General features: G+C 32.6%; 1 long non-coding RNA gene and 1 pseudogene across 1 annotated transcript; both read left to right on the top strand.

Annotated features, from left to right (window-relative positions):
* The first annotated feature begins 565 nt into the window (after positions 1–565).
* LOC124375098 lies at positions 566–6,357 on the top strand (annotated as a pseudogene).
* A 1,758-nt stretch (positions 6,358–8,115) lies between these two features.
* On the top strand, positions 8,116–11,943 carry LOC124375097. Its single transcript, XR_006923655.1, has 3 exons — positions 8,116–8,372; positions 9,867–10,027; positions 11,884–11,943. It is a non-coding gene; the product is annotated as an uncharacterized LOC124375097 (long non-coding RNA).
* Positions 11,944–18,005: the final 6,062 nt, after the last annotated feature.

Genomic DNA, 18,005 nt, shown 5'->3' with positions numbered 1-18,005 from the left:
TTATCGGTTTATTTATTTTGGCAAATAAAGTGTTATTATTATTAATACTGGTACATACCATGTCCACTGTATAAACTCTTTCCCATTTTTATGCAATACAAGAAAATATTTCTTTAACATATTGCAAATATCCGTCTCAGACATTCATGAAGATACAGAATAATTTTGCTTATACACTCATTTATGCATTTAGAATATAAATTACCAAATAGGAAATTATTATTGACAAACAATATGTGGTTAAAAGTGGTAACCAACTCTGTATCTGTAATCAAATGGGATTAACTAATTACACTAGATTAAATTGCATGTATATTAAATGCGTGCTAATGATAAAAGATTATTCAGGTAGTTTTCCTTTAATAAACGCATGTTATCTTTATCCAGTTGTGAGCTCCACTTCTAGTAATGACCATCTACCATATATACACAGGGGTTCACAACGCCCATATGATTACGCAGTTGTTACTAACAGAAGACGTATGAAGAAGGCTACAGACTTCCTACCCCTGTTCCTCCAGAGAATGCTGATAAACCAACTATAAGCTAGCAAAGGTCGTTTCAGCTGTCAGAAATGCAGTTCTAACTCCACAAGCAGGTGATTATTTTTCCAATTTGTAATCGTTAGTGGATTAAAAAAAGTATAAATTCATACGTTTAAAGGATGATTAAAATTGTTCGGCTTCAAAGTATTTAAGAATGAATGTGGTCACATCTTTCTTATGTTGAATACTGGATTGTAAACAAACTTTAGTTATTATTGGCAATCAAACTCTTACGTTTCGCTTGGGTGTTTAAAAAGTTTTTTAATAATGATAACTTTTTATTTGTCATTTTAATCTGTACGAATCATTGGACAATGTCAGAAATGACAGCACACTTACCAGGCGGTTACACAATGGGGCATAATTAACCAACTACTTATACTAAGAAGCAACTAAAGGGAAAATTACTTTGAAATAATGTGAGACAAAAAATGCTTTTTTAAGAATGTTTCAAAATTAACATGATTTATATTAAAAATTTTATCAATGCTAAAAAACGGTTTTTTTAAAGAGCCATGAATAAAACTTTACTTTTCAATTTAGCAATTTCAGGTTCAAGTAGTAATTCATAGGTTTCAGCTTATTAAATATTTTTAAAGATAAAGCAATTTAATCATTAATTCATACACAAGTATTTCAGCTTAGTGCCATCTTCAAAAAGAAACATGTCTTCAGGAAAGACGTCAATTTCATGAACTCTAAACAATGGCTAGTTTGTATATCAATTTTGGATTTTACTGTGTATAAATTGTAAATTCAAGAAAATAAATTCTATTCTATACATCAACACAAATAAAACTATTTAACAAAATAAAAAATAATTTGCATATTGAAATGTTTAACATATGTTAAATTTCTATTTTAAACAACTGTAATTTTGATCCATCTTTTCTATTTAATTGTTTGTTTTTTATTTAGTTTGTCTTGTTATCTTAATGTAAATTTTAATATTTTTAGAGTGTTTAGATTATAAGTTTTAGAGTTACAATATATAGAGTTGATACAATTTGAAATACTATATATTTGTTTTAAATATTCCAATATGGTATGTAAATATTTAATTATTTCTCTATTTGCATTTTTTTTAAAGAAAGATATTTCTGCTTTTTCAAACTATGAAGATGGCATAGTGCAGGAACATGTCATTTTTGATATTAATAAAATTTTCAAAACAATCCACGAGAATTTGCTTTTTATATAACTACAGCTTTAATCCTGAATTATAAAACTTATTGATACAAAAAATCTTTTAAAAATGACTATTGCACATTTTTATTTAAACATTTTCAAGAAAACCTCTCCTACAAGAATAAAATGCTTGCATATTTTGGAAAACATTCAAATCTAAATAGCAAACATTGTGTGTATTATTGAAAAAAAAAACACTTTTTTCTGAAATAAATGTGTAACATTTTGTGAATTAAATATTTTTCATCAGGATTTATAGCTAGACTTTGGACGAACTCCTTGTTTTCTTTGTTCGATAATAAGTAGGTCTTTGGATTACTTACCACAATTTTGCATTAAGGATTACTTGCCAAGACCTTTTGGGTTCGTCGTTTGGTGAAAAGTTACTACTGTATTGCTATATCTAATTTTAACTTGTCAAGACTTGGGTTGTTTGGTGAAAGTTACTACTGTATTTCTATATCTAATTTTATAAATTCTGACCTTATAATTACTATGTAAATCTGATTGTGTTTAAACTGTCTAAACAGATGTTAATGAACAAAATGATTTTTTTTTTAATAAGGTACTTTCACATATATTCCATTTATATTTTCAGGGCTTAATATAACTGACCAAAAGATTCCTCATATTTTATACAGTAAAATATTTGTTTAATACATTATTTTTAAAATAAAAAGATTAGTTTATTTCTTTCAGTAAGGGTTTCCAGGACTCTAGTAAAGCTTTACAGGAGGAGCCAAAAGGACCTTCTGTGGTGTCAAATAACATTCCTGGCCCAAAGTCATTGAGTTTACTCTCTGAACTTTCCAAGATACAGGTAAGTTTCTTAATTACTAAGTAATCTTCTTGATTAATAAGTATTTTGTGTATTTATAGTGACCCCTCAGTGGTTCAAAAATAATATAAAGGGACATTCAGTAATTTTGAAATATTTTACAACAATTAATTATGAGTAGCTACCATGTTTATGGTAGGATATTAGTCTTTCCTTATTATAGTGGGTTATATATCTTTCTAGTTAATCAGTGATCTTTGACGCCATTGCGTGGGAAATTTTCTCGTACATTGTTAAATACAAACAAAATAAGCTAAGGGTTTATTTTCTAACTAAAAGACTGATGGTTCCATAGGTGCCCCAGAATCAAGGCATGTTTATGATTAATTCTTTGTCATCACATCAAAACTGTTTCTTACAACATTAAGTTTTATACGTTAAATCTAATGTTTTATATGTATTACATATTAACATAGGCCTCATTATGTTCTGAGGAGCCAGGCTACATGTGTATCCAACCAATAGAGGCCCTTTGAGCAAATAAAAATTTTTTAAATTTAAAACCATAAACATGAATTTTGTCTTGGTATATACAAGTGTCATCACAATCAAAATTTTTCACAAATGGAAGGCTTATTCAAAGTTTTTTCCAGTCAAAGAATAAATTACAAGTAAAACTAAAGGTTTTAAAAATTTGTTTGCAACTTTATTCTATACAAAAACATATAATTAATTTACACTCATGAGATATTTTACATTGTAAACTCACAGTTATGTTAAACTGTTGTAAAGGAAAGACGAAATTGTCCAATAAATTTTAAAATGATATGTATGGAATTTTGATTTGGTGTTAATCTTCCATAAATCACTGTAATATTGCCTCATTAATGAGTACATTTAAGTTGGATCATAAGACATATATCATAAGAGGCAGATAATAAGTATACTGTATAACCCCCACAGTTAAAGTTTTACTGTAAAATTACAAAAATATGTTTTTTAATACCTTGTAAATTATGTGTCTGTGACAGCAAGCTGGCACAGTCCAGCTGTTTGGAGATTATGACAGATCAGTGGGCAAACTACTGGTGGACGTTGATGGCAACGTTCTGCTCGACGTGTACCAAACAGATTGCGTCCCCTACCCATCTCGGCTACAGCCCCCCTGATGTGCTTCGGGTCTTTCTCTAATCCCAGGAAACATGGTATGCATGTGTTCACATGGTTAAAGACATATTATGAGGTAAATTAGCTTTTTATACTGTTTTGGAACAGAATTGCAAATATGATATTAAATGATTATTTAATTGCTGTTCCAGAAAAAACAATGGTGAACAGACCCTCATTGGGGAATCTTCCCTGGGGCAGACTGGCCTGATAAGCTGAATTCTGTGCTCTTAAATGTAAGTTTTTGTCTAATGTCACATTAAATTGTCTGTCTGTGAGTGTTCTTTTATTAAAATAATTATAATATTGAATCAAGTCACTCTTTCAAAGAGAAATGTTTCATTTTATATTTTCTTACACATTCAAGTAATATATACTTGTTCAACCTTTAATGAATGAAAAAAAACATCCAACTAAAAAAATAAATAGAGCACATAGAGAACATCATATTTTTGTTAATTTTGTTTTTTCAATAAGTTTTGTAAATTTTTTCCCAACTTTTGAATTTTATTATTAATTAAAATATTGTATTAAATAATTGTTGACGTTCTTTTCCATAGTTTGTATATTTACCTAGGTCATCTTTTAAAATTTATTTTTTCGTATATATTTATTATATATAATATAAATAATTTATTTACCGTATATGAAATTTTCATTTCGATGTAAGTACGGTATATTTGCAAGAAGAAAAAAAAATCAAATGTAAGAAAGAAACACTTTCAAGTTGGAATGATAAAAAAATGTTTTTAGGTGGCACCACCTGGGCTAAATCATGTGGTGACCATTGTGTGTGGTTCTTGTTCCAATGAACACGCCTTCAAACTGGTGTTTGGTTGGTTACCGACACAAGCAGGCGTGGCGGCACACGACAAGTTCTCTCAGGAGGAGATCGACACTTGTCTACAGAACAAGGCTCCAGGATCACCTCCTCTTACCATACTATCCTTCGAAGGTCAGTTTGTTCCGTAGATCTTGTTACCAATTTCGCATGAACCATGAGTGAATTTATATATTGTATTCTCAAAACATGATTTCCTCTTTGTTTTAAACTCTTTTTGTTCCATTTTAATGAGTAAACGCAGCATGTATCCTCACTTTATTTTGTCTTGCCAATGGGGGCAAAATCTTAATAATTAAATACATTTATTTTTTAAAACATGTTAAGAAAGCTTTTGATAAGGAGCACCAATCTTTACTACAAATTTCTTGGCAATTTTTAACCTCCTAATGCTTTTTGTACTTAAAATTATGTTTTTTTTAATGTTTTTTTTAGAGGACAGTATTGTACAGTTTAAATATATAGTTTTTCATGCAAAAAAAAGTTATTTATAGTGTTTTTTCACATTTTTGTTTTTTTTATATATATTGTCCATAAAGTCATTTTCACTATCCGTGTCCAGGTCATCATCACGAAAACAAAACCAATCGACCACTTGTGCATTGGATATTTCCTTGGTACAATAAACACTAGAAATAAAACTATAAAAATAATTTAGTACGGGTGACAACAAACAACAAAAACACAGTAGCATGTTCACTATGCTACTATAGCGAAAACCCACCAAGGTGCTTAATCCTCCATGACAGAGGACCAAAGTGCTTACATCTAGTAGAAAATGCTGAAACTACTTGTGCAATACATAGTTGTCATAAATTCTTCTTGCGCAATATTACACAACACACTACAGAATAAAATAGGAACAATATAAATGATAAAATGATAAAATATTACACCAGAAGCACACTTTCATGCAAACACCCATGAACGTAATATTACATAAAAAAACAGTGAAGGGGTTAAAATACTCGAAAATATTTGGACTTTACAGTTGTCAAAAAAATGACAATATGACAGTTTTAAATGAAAAATCGCATACTTTTAACTCATTAGTTCATTTTTATCCAAATTGTTAGATGAATTTAAAAGATTATGTTTCAACTACTGATGAATTTTTTTTAACAGCAAGAACGTAGCCAGGAACAAATTTTGGGGGGAGGGTTCAGACAACTGATATTTCCCCGCAGTGGACAGAGAGTATGGGCCCCATATTGTTCCTTAAAAAGTTCTTAACCTGTTTTCTTTGTTGAGAAACGATCTTTCAGCAGTACATGCCCAACAATACTCCATTATTTAAAAAATAATAATAAATTTACTTAAAAAATTGAAAATTTGGGGGGGGTCCGAACCCCTTGACTCCCTCGCTGGCTTCATCCTTGGTTAAGATTCTAGAAAGACTAATAATGAAGTGGAACTCTTCTGGATCATAGAAAGTTTGAGTTGAGATGATTCATAGAAAAGCCCAGTAAATAACAATGGTAAATAATATATACTTATCTACAAACATACACAACATTCTTTACTTCCTTATAATATTAAGATAAAGGAAATATAAACTCATAGCTATGTCATACATATTCAAAAACACTTTGAAAAGAAGGAAAAATGTAAAAAATCTTGTCTTGTGGATTGCAGGAGCTTTCCATGGGCGAACTTTTGGTGCTCTGCTTTGTACCAGCTCTAAGTACATACAGAAGATTGACATCCCTTCGATGGACTGGCCTCGCGCACACTTCCCTGTTTACATGTATCCGCTGGAGGAGAACATGCGTGAGAACAGACAAGAAGATGACAAGTGGTTTGGCAGAGGTCAGTTAAAATAATTTCAAATTGATCCATCTTTAAGTTTCATTTGATAAAAATGTTTATTTGGGCTTGGGCAAGCGAAATTTAAAAATGGGCAGGCTTGCTTATGCGTTGCAAATTGTGTTTAAAAAAGTGTCATTGAAATATATACAAAAATTGAAAAATAGTTAATATCTAATAAATTGTTTATAATTAATACTAGTATTTTTTGTTATTTTTTAAATGCTCCATTTTTTTTATAAATTAAAACAAAATCACACAATTATATTTTTGAGATTTCCTCTTATTTATCACAACTTATCGCAAAGTTTGGAATCTGTAGTTTTAACAGCTCTAGAGATAATATGTTTTGTTTAAAAATGCAGAAAGGGCGATTTATTAGCACAACTAAACAATAAATTTATCGCTCTATGTTTGTAGGATATTAAATTTTTTTGTTTAAAAATGATGAGAACGAACCATCAGCTACAGGAGTTGGTGGCACCCTTTTCTGAACACCATCTATATATATACATCATTTTGTAAGTACTTGAGAACAGTAACCATCAATAGGATAATTTAACCCTTTCAGTGCCTAGTCAAAATGGGAGGGTATACAAATTTTTATATTTATAAAACACTATTTTTCTCAGATCATACACTATTTTCTTTTTTAGCTTCACACTTTTTAAAACCAACCTTCAGACACGTATCAGAGTCAGACCAACCATATTCACACCTTAAAAGCGACAACTTTCAGTGTCTTTAACTTGTTGTTTTAATGATGATAGTATATCTATTGTGTATGTGTCCTGACAGTCTATTTCAGAAGTATCAAGCTATAAAAGTGTCTGATAAAAAAGTTATTGTATCATATTTTTTAACGTTTTGGATACCCTCCTTTTTTAATCTCACCAAAAATTTTTGTAACAGTAATTTCTGTCTTAGTGAAAATTTATCTGTTGATATAAAGAAAAACGAGGTTGTGTGCATATACATTATGAATTGGCTCTCAACTTATTCATTATTATGCTCGCAAAATGACACAAACTAGGATTGAATAGGTGGCTTAATACATTCATGTGCAGCAGATTTAGGTCTGCTCTTTGTTAAAATTGAAATGCTAGAGCATATAAATATTACTAAAAAAGTTATACTGGACTTATTGAAATAGTTTTTAAGGTAGTTAGTGACTCTTCACATCCAACGGAGGATAGTATACAAGGAGGTTCGGCAAAAAAATCCAACGTAAGCATAGCTTAAGATGTATATTGTTTTTAAAGTATAATGTAAGATGTACATCAAGTGAAGTCCAAAAGCCCAACCTAAAAAATAAGAATTTCATATTTGGTAATAACTGATACCAGGTTCCCTTTAGCATGCATCTCTGCCTAAACAACCCCTTTAGATGTACATCTTGAGCTAAAGCTTATGGTAAAAACTCCTTGTAGAGCATTCTTCATTTGATGTTTACTACCTTAAAAAACTATTTCTCAAGTCCTGTAATTCATTTCCTTAGTGTAACTTCCACAACTTGAGCCAAGACAAGAATATTAAACCATCTAGAACAGGACCTATATGTAAATGTTTCAAACTTTTAAACCAGCATTTTTTTTAATTTTTTTTTTAAAGAGTTGAATCCTTTGAGGTCGAATTTGCGGCATTTTACTCTACTAATAAAAACCTTCAAAAAGTAGATTTATAGGTGCAGTAATGAATGTACCAAAATTTATTGCTCTAACCTGTAATCGTTTTGGAGTTTACCAAGCCTATGCAAGACTTTTTTTTACAACCTGTATATGAAAAACTGTAATTACACAGTAGGATACAGAGGATATATCCTGCCTCTCAGTGTGTGGAAGAGCTGATAGAGCAATCTTATGTTCAGAGATGTGATATACCTGTAACTATAAATTGTGTTCTAGGTGGAAAGAACTAATTTGAGAAGTACAACAAGAATGGGAAAACCGGTGCTGGAATAATAACAGAGACCCATACAAGCGGAGGGAGGTGATAATCATGCCTCTCCAGAGTTTTTTTCAAAGGTTGCAGAAAATTGCCTAAAGAAGTGAGTTGGTATCAGTAAATATTTGTAAAAACTTTCTACCATTAAGCAATGCTTAAATAGTAAGTCATTTAAAATATGGACTTTCCGTTAGAAACGTTATACTCATCATCATCATCCGACGTTTCCGTTTATCACGGGTCGTCGAGTACACAGCCTCCTCCACTTTAGTCTGTCATTCCAGGTCTCCTCCTTCCTCCCGTTATACTGATTTTGCAAAATCATAGTAACAACTGAGGAACTATAGGAGTGAAAAGGTGAACCCTGATTTGTCCTATAGATTATATAGGACAATACTTGTAGAGTAGGACAATAAATTATCTTACAAGATAATAATCAGTTGCTGTGCAGAGTGATAACGTGCTGAGTCTAGTGAGAGAATCGGGGGCTTTGCTGATGAAAGGGTTTGCAGCACAACTAGAGTAAATGACATGTGCAACCAGAATCAGCACACTAATTTACTGAATATCCTCAGGGGCTAGGAATGTTCTTCTCTCCACATGAATGTTATACTTTATAGGAATACACCACACCACGTCATATATCAAGCTTCACTTACGTTGCTTGCAAAATTTTCAAAACCATAACTTATTTCATTCTATAGAAAGCCATGCAGGTAGATAGACAGGCAGCCAATTCATACAAAAAGAAGTTGACACAAAATAGACTATCATAGAAACTCATTCTTAGAGAAATTAAACCTTTGCAAAATTTAAAGTCTACATTTGAAAGTTTTCCCCCAACAAAGGATAAATTGTGTCAGCCACCTGAGCCATAGCCTTCAATGTTCCTCAGCCCAAAGTTCATGGTTAGGCATGTACCATCACAGAACTCATTCTTTCTTTGTAGAAATATTGTTCCTCGCACAATTAAACATTTACAGATGAAATCTTTTCAAGATATCTTGCCACATTATACAATTAAATTTTTTGTTCAACAAGTTAAATTTTATAGCAGTGATCAAATAATAAAAATTTCAGTTAGCTTGGGAGGATACTGCAGCATAAAGTGTGCTGAAATAAAATATATGTCAATGACTTTAATATTGACTTTCTGTTCTATTGTTTTTACTTTTTAACTCTATGAATAAAGATGTTGGATGTTAGTTGGAATCTCATATTCTGTGTTTACAAATTTATTTCTTCTGCTACTTTCTCATTGCCATTATGGTTACCCATAAGATAAATGTAAAAATAATTGCTAACGCACAACCAAATCTCATGGAGTGACATGCACCATCATCAAAACTCAGTGTTGCCAATATTAAAATTAAGCTTCATATACACTTTCAAGTTTAGTATTTCACTTTGTTTTTCGAAATATCATGTGGACAGACAGACTGAAATTAAATTTTTTCAGCTCCACGAGTGATAAGCTAATGCTCAGCCAATTACAAATGATCGGTTTCAAAATTACTGTTTTGTTCTACTGAAACCTAGGATTTTTGAATATTTCAAAGTAACACAGTTAAGAGTGTATATTGTTTGTATCAAACAGAAAGGCGCAGCTTTGTTATTTGATGAAGTACAGACCGGAGGAGGCGCCACAGGAAAGTTCTGGTGCACACGGAACATTTTGACCTGGAATTCTCTCCAGACTTTGTTACCTTCAGCAAAAAAGATGACCATTGGAGGTTTCTACCACACTGCAGAAATCATGTGAGAGCAAGCATTTAACGCAATAAAAGAATAGTTGAACTGATAACAAATTAAACTTTAATAACTGTATGAATTTGTGTTTTTCTCTTGGAAAATGTTATATATTTTAAGTTTGTACATACAGAAATTGTCCATAAAATATCTAGCATTTGACTGTAACAGGGGTGTAACCAGAATTCATTTTGTGGGGGGGATGATTTCATAATTGAATTTTGAGTTTAGCTCTAGTTCACTTTCCATTTTATGGGCAGCATCTGGGATTTGACACTGTCTCAAATTTTACTCCTAGAATCTGGAGTCATGTTTATCTGAAGGTATCCAAAGAAAGTCGACGACAATAATGCTCAAAACGTAACATGTACATTGTTTCGACATCGAGACATCTATACATTGTATAGGTGAAGTGTTAGTCTCGTTGTCTCATCAGATACAAGTGCACCTCAACTGTGTCTCAAAATTTCAGGAGTCAAGTCTGAGGACAGTGTGATTGGGAGAAACACATTTTAGATGTCTTTATGGCACCCTCTCTCAAAAAGATTTATATTTGATTAAAAATATTTAAGAAAAATGTACTAGAATAATGTTTTTTAACATTGATTATTAGATATTTTTCACTAAACTGATTGAAATATTGTATCCGGGTTTTGACTAAAGTATTACATTAAAACTGACATACAGCATTAATTAAGTAAACTAATTTTTCCTTTAGCTATCTAACTAAAACTTATAATTAATGAAGCTATTTAACTAAAGCTAATAAGTAGATAATAGATCGAATAATAGTAGATTAGCAAATAAATCAAATCAAAAAAATTCAAAACAAACATCCTTTTAATAACATGTTCATTGAGAACAGAAATGGTGTCAATTATACATAGTCATAATTCAAATCACATAGAGAAACAAATTATACATTTGTAAATGAGACAGTGAAATGTGTTTAACAGATAAGCGTTCTTTGGAATCGTTTTAGTCATGTTTGAAGGAACTCGTTGATGGAGTAAAATGGATGTTCGGCCAACCAGCTGTGAAGTCTTGATTTCAGCTTGCTTCCACTTCCTGTTCTTATGTCCCTTGGTGACGGTTGAAGAAATTTAGCACCTTTAAATGTGGTTTTTTCCTCATATTGAGTGAGGCGATGTGCTGGGAGGTTGTAGAGGTTGGCATTAACGTGTGCAGTAGGTGTGTAGATCCGATCCCTCCTCAAGAGATCTTCTCCATCCACGTACATCACAACTTCTTTGATGTAGAGTCCAACAATCGTTAAGATATTTAATGATTTAAATGCTTCCCTGCAGCTGTCAAGTCGTTAATAGCAATGATAGTTCAAAATTAGTAAATCATAACAGAAAAACAAGAGCTACAAGAGATTTTGTAACATAATTGAAAAATTCTTCATACCTTCCTCTGGTACCCATACAGTAAATTTTTAGTGCTATGATTTGATACTTCACTTCTTCCAGCATTACATTTTTCCATAGGTAAAATCATGAGCGAGAAACTTAAACATAATTTTAAATAGATCATCTGCAGTCAATTACTAATAAGAAGCTTAATATGTACAAGTTTGTGGTGTGAAGTGATCTATTTGTTAGCTAACTATAAACATTGCTTGCTATAGTCAGAATAGCAATAATAACACATTCATGAACCAAAGGGTACAAGTAGGAGTGGGAGGAATGATACCCATAAGGGGGAGATGATATAATCTAAGATTTCTAAACATCGTAGAGCCCCCATTCATAATTTTGTATTCTATTGGTCATGATGATCTGGAAAAGATAACTAAGATTGTTGAACGTTCTCTCTCTACTGGTATACCGTAATGAATGAATTCTACCCTTTGTGTGGAACAGGCCTAAGATTCCGTGACCGTGTTCTGAACACCCTGGATGGGTTGACCCAGGTCGACTGCTCGTTGCTGACAGCTGTACTCTGAAGGGTTGGCAAGGCAGTGGTAGGACAACCTGCTGAGAGTCTCGTTGTGAGAGAGGAGGAGCTGTGTGATGGAAAGGGCTGGAGCATTTGGGCAGTTATCAGAACTCAGCACCCTAAATTACTGAAATTCCCTTAGGGGCCGAGGTACCTCAATTTCCATCAACTGTCCCTACGCCCAAAGTTCCCGTGATTGATGTTTGTCAACCGTCTCCAAGATGAAAGGGTTTATAAATCCTTTAATTTTAAATATTAAATAATATTAATTTTAAATGGTTTGATGGTTAGACATAAATAAACTCAAAGTATGTTTATTTCACTATAATATACATCTTTGAAATTTTTTTGTCCAATCCTATTCAATGGTTACCTATTATTAAGATATTCAGATATTTTTGTGTTGGGCCAAGTATAGAATCTCATCACTAATCTTCCATTACAGGTGGATGTCATTTAACAGCAATTAAAAACAAAATACAGTTAGCTGGTTTAATACTCTTTCTTCAAACCTTCCAACCTCTGTTTTTTACAATTTTCTTAAAGAGAATTTTTCAGTCACCATTCAACTACTCTTAAATCTGGCTTTTACTCCTACCAGTTTAACAAATTTTAATTTAATTTTTGAATAGCTAATTGTATAATTTGATTAATTAATGTTTCAGTAATTTCTAATAATATAAGTTCATTGGATTACATTTTAATGTTTTTCCCAAAATTGTTTGTACTGGTAAAGTAGATTTTACTATCTACTTCCATCTGCAGACATATAAAATTTAAATAACAAAAAAAAAATAATATAAAATCTAACAAAAAACTTCTAAAAAAAATTCTAAAAAAAATTGTAGTGAATATCGAGTTGAGTGGATATATATTGATAAATATAAATGGATAGGCCTTGTATTAATTTGGCCCAAACATCATAAGAAACATGAATCAATTTTGTAATTTTCAAAAATGTCTTGTGAAAGTACTTTTAATCTTCTTAGGAAAAAAATAACACACAATGAAATACATACAGCTTGTTTTAAAAACACAACTCCATTTATTTTAATATTAAGAGAGTATAATACGCTAACCATATTTACAGTTTCTTTAAAATCAAAAGAGGCACATCAAATTTAAAAATGCGATCCAAAACGCTCACCTTTTGGCATTATTCACACCTTCTACCTGAACTTTTTTAGAAGTATCAATCAAACTTCTCACTAACTCCCACTAAATTCAATTCGAATGTCCATGAAACGCTTCTCGAAAAACTTCTCCTGGCGCATCCGCCTCTTTCTTTCAGTTAGCTCCTTCAGCGGAACTTCTTCTGAGAGTCTGAGTCCCTATCTCTTGTTAGGGAGCAGTCTTTTCTTCCAAATTTTCTGACTATTTCATCTTGGGCTTCGTGAGTTTGACTGAATTTGGGTTTTAACTCTGATGGTTCCCCTCACGTAGGACTGGCTGTAGGAACAGTGTAAGTCCAACTGTGCGAAGTAGTTTTTTGGGCCTACTATCACAGGAAAATTTCCACCAATTGAGGGAAGCCGAGAGTGCTAGCGCGAAAACTCCTTTCAAAGGTACTGAGTCTTTTGGGCAAAAACACTAAACAACTTGATCACACCTTGTATATGTCCATGAAGTTCTTATAACCCTTTACTTTCATGAGATAAAAAATCTTGGATCCTTACGTTGCGGACGGGGTTGCTTGCACAGAATTTTTGAGCGCGAAGAGTGTGTGCCAATGATTGTGTTTGAGAGAAAAAGTGTGGGTGCAAATCACAAAAATCTCTCACTGCCATCATGAACACTAATTAAATCGTTAGATTAATAAAATTTGTTAAAAATTATCCCCCACTACTTCAAATCTTTATCAAAATCCTTTACAGTTATACCTAGGGAAATCAATTCAATGTTTTTAAGTTTGATCGTTCACTGGTGATATGTCAGGTGAAATCCATTTCTCAAGGTCAAAATTTTCTGAGGATGTTTGTAGATTAGATATTAGTTAACGTAAAATACATTACAACACAAGACCACATCAAGGTTTAGTTTCTGACACACTGTTCCAACATAAATTATATTTATTGCACTTATTTGTTTTGATTTTATTTAAGCTACAATTTTCACTTAATTTAATTTGTCATAGTATTACACCATAATTGGATATTTTCAAGAACTTATACAGTCACTGAGAATAAAGCCTCAAACCTCTCCCAGGATAACAAAATGATGGTTATATGGATTGGGGTAGAGTTGAACCTAGGCACAAACCTAGTCTGAATCAATCTCACTTTGTCCCTACCCTTCCCCACCACTCCCTCTCACACACTATTGATTATCATATTGAGATCACCAGAGCTGTCATGCTATTGTATGATTATAAATGTATGTTTTAGTGCTCCCAAAACATCAAAAACTGTAAAACTACTGGTGTGGTTACCAATGTTTATTGCTGCAAATGTTAATGTTTAAAACATAATGGAGTACGTATGATAAATGCTATATGTCTCATTTGGCCTTTAAAAATTTCTTTTTATATCCACAAAATCATTGGAAGTTCACACTTGGGCAGCTATTACTTGTGCTTGTTAACGTGTGCAAGTTGAGTACAGTTTAAGAGGATTAAATTTGTAACTTTACCTTAAACCCCTTAATAGACGCCATGTTTGACAAGTTGATTTTACTGCTAACCAATATTTTAAAATAGTCCACACAAATTTCCAAGTATTAAAATGTCAACAACAAAACGTTTAACAAAGAAATTACAGCTCTAGTCAAAGAAGATACTTAAAATTAGTTATGCTTAGAAGGGTTCATCCCCTTACAAGACAATACAATAAAGCATATAATGAAGTAATATTCGGGTTTTTAAATTACATTTAAATAATTAAACTCCTTAAATTTAATGCAAAATTATTTACTCAAAAGGTCCTACAAGTCCAAACACCAACATTAGCTAGTTTTTAAAAATGCATAAAAGCAGAGTTTTTAAACATTTGCAAAAAATCATAACTATCAAAACACATTTTTAGTTTTAAGAATATATTTTTCCCATTATGAAATTACAAAATTATATAACATCCTGTTTAATGTTTTTGTAATTATTTAGGGATTATGTATATCTGGTTCGTTTAAGTTCAAGACAGTCTTTTTTCAAATTCTGCCTGTCTAGTTAAGAATCTGAAGCACAATTTTCTTCTGTACAGCACATTTATCAAAAAATATTAAAAAATATATTTTTCACCAGGATATACCATTTTCTTCCTCTCTAAGATGTTCTGGATTTATTTTTAAATGTATAGGTTTCTTTCAGGTGTTTAAAAAATGGTATCCAGAACTAAAACAGGTACAAGCATTGTATCACCATAACAATATGTGATTTCGGAATATTTATAATTATGTGCAACTATAAGTTCAATTTTTTGGAGAGCCCAAAGGCGCCAAAGCTTTGTATGTGAGTTGGAGGTCCAAGGCAGTTTCAAGTCCTGTCTTGACCATTGCACTTATTATCAGTACTATCGAGTGTGTACTTGTATCAACTCTCCCACCTTATTCTTGTTTGACAAGACCCTCGCACATGCCAGTGGGCCCATGAGGCGGCCAGAACAAGGCTAAAAAGGGGATTTGGCCTCTCCTTTTAAAAATATTCGGGTAGGGTACGATAAGCGGACTCGGTTTTTTTATCTTATCGAAATTTGGGGCAAACAATATTACTTTAATCATATACCATCGGATATAATCAATCGATACTAAAAATTTTAATTATTTTGAACAAATTAACTTAAATAAAAACACTATATCAAAAGTGTAACACTTTCAAATATTACAGGTAGGGTAAGATTTATTAAATTTTACTTAAGTAAAATCCTTTGATGTTGGCAGTCAATTATAATAAACTACTCACGGCAATTGATTTTTGAAAGCGATAAGATATATGTTTTTCGTGGCCGTCAACATATAGGACGCGTTACCGAAAAACCGATTATGTGAAAAATTGTGGGAAAGAAACAAAATCTAACTGTGAGAGGAGCAAATATGGGGTCCTTCTAGTTTTCCTTTTAAATTTCGGTTATTCATAATTTGTTTGATTCACGGTTTAAATATTTAATTCACAATTTTTTAATTTTTTAAAACATTTGTTTGTTATTGTGGACTATTATATCGATTGATAGTCTTAAGGATTTTGAGATTGAATATCAGGTATTACATTCTTTTCGATATTAAAAACCGGGTCGGACCGTTATCCATAACCCTACCCAAAAATATTCTTGTTAAATAAACATTTTTAAAACCTGTTTCAGGTAATTCTCCAACTGGAGGTTCGGGTTGTGGTGGGCGGGGGATCAGGGGTTCAGACATGCCTCACATTCCAGCCACATCACGCACACATTGTCTTGGAGGAACAGGTTGCAACAGGTCCTACGAGAGTTGGCTTCGTTAGAATACTGTTGTGGCTGTGCTGTGTAGGAAAGAAGATTAATTACGATATAATCCTTTACCGTTAATTACAACAACTACCCGGTCTTTCATATACTGTTCCTCTAAGCTGTCTACTTTGACAAAGCATTACTAGTGTCTTCTGGTTACCTACTATAAGGGACTGATTAAGAGGGAAAATTATTATATAAGAGTACATTCTTAAAGAAGAAAGGCCTCAAGCCAAATACTGAAATTTTTGTTTATGGCCAGTTAAGGCCCAAAGGTAAGGGGTGTGGGAGTCCAACGCGTTACAACCTGTCTACTATCTTATCAGGTTGGAAGTTAGTTTGCAAATGTTGCTTTACACATTGGGATTTGTCTTAGTTCACATTGTTTATCCACATAATAAAACATTATATAGGACTATTTTTATTATTTAATTCCTGTCCTTGTCCTTTTTTTACAAACTGTAGAATAGTCTTACTAATTTTCAATCCTAATAAATTCCAAAATCCAGTATAATCTCAATAAACTTTAGTAAGAGCATAGTTTATAAGATAATTCAGAAATTTGAAAAAAATAGTTTTTAAAGTTGAATTTGGTTGTATATTAAGCTAAAACAGAAACAGAAACAGAAATCTTTATTTACTATCATCAAGATAGAAACGGCGTCATGAGGCTACATTATAAAAGAAAAAAGTCATTTGCTTGCCCCAAATTTCCATGGGCACTCTCTCCAGGTTAAAAATTCATTGACACTGTAGAAGGGTCTATTGCCCCAAAATTTTAATTTTCCTCCTAAAAAATTTTAGTCCAAACCTTCAAGGATGCGGGTAAGGCATTGTAGAATTTTGCACCCGCTAAGAAAGGTTTTTATTCAAAAGCTTCAAGCGATGGACCCGGGAGGTTTAAGTCAGTTCCTGTCTGGTGCAGTGTGTGTGAACATCCCGATGTCGCTTATTTTTTCCCCCGGGGACAAGCTAGTGTTGTAGATGGAAGATATATATTTTACAACGGTTAACAATTTTGTGTTTAAAGATGGCCCGGGAACTATCTTGTATTTTTTATTCCTTTTATGGTTGGAAAGGCTCTCTTCTGAAAATTAGAACTCGTTGTAATTATGTTTTAAGGTTCCACCCAAACCGAAACCCATAGTACATGAGGGGTCTCAAAAAGGGCATGGTGGTTTAAAGCGCCCCCCCCTGTGCGACAGATAAAATTCTTTTTAATGGCGAAGACAGTGTGGATAGCCTTTGACAGAGAACATCTATGTGTATTCCACTTAAAATTCCATCCAAGTGAATCCCAAAATTTTAATTGAAGTGACAGATCGTGTCGGGAAGGTTGAGACTTCATCCCTTGGGCCCAAAAGGGAACCTGCTTGGGCTTGGAACATTGAACACCCAAAATTGCCTTTCACAGTAGTCCACCGCCAAATTCAGGGGCCCAAGTACGCGTTTATTTCGAGGCTTTCAACAGATTGAGAAGTGAGTAGGACGGTGTCGTCCGGTACATGAAGGCCCTAAATAAGGCTCCCCTCACTGCAGGAAGGTCATTGGTGGAAGCACAAACAAAAGTGGGCCCAAGACCCCAGCCCGAGGAACCCCCCCCCACCAGGGGGCCAAGTCGATTGGATGTG

The sequence above is a fragment of the Homalodisca vitripennis genome, unplaced genomic scaffold (genome assembly GCF_021130785.1).
Source record: "Homalodisca vitripennis isolate AUS2020 unplaced genomic scaffold, UT_GWSS_2.1 ScUCBcl_13195;HRSCAF=23308, whole genome shotgun sequence".
Taxonomy (NCBI): Eukaryota; Metazoa; Arthropoda; class Insecta; order Hemiptera; family Cicadellidae; genus Homalodisca; species Homalodisca vitripennis.
The sequence above is the reverse complement of the archived record's forward strand: the minus strand, read 5'-3'. Positions and strand labels throughout refer to the sequence as shown.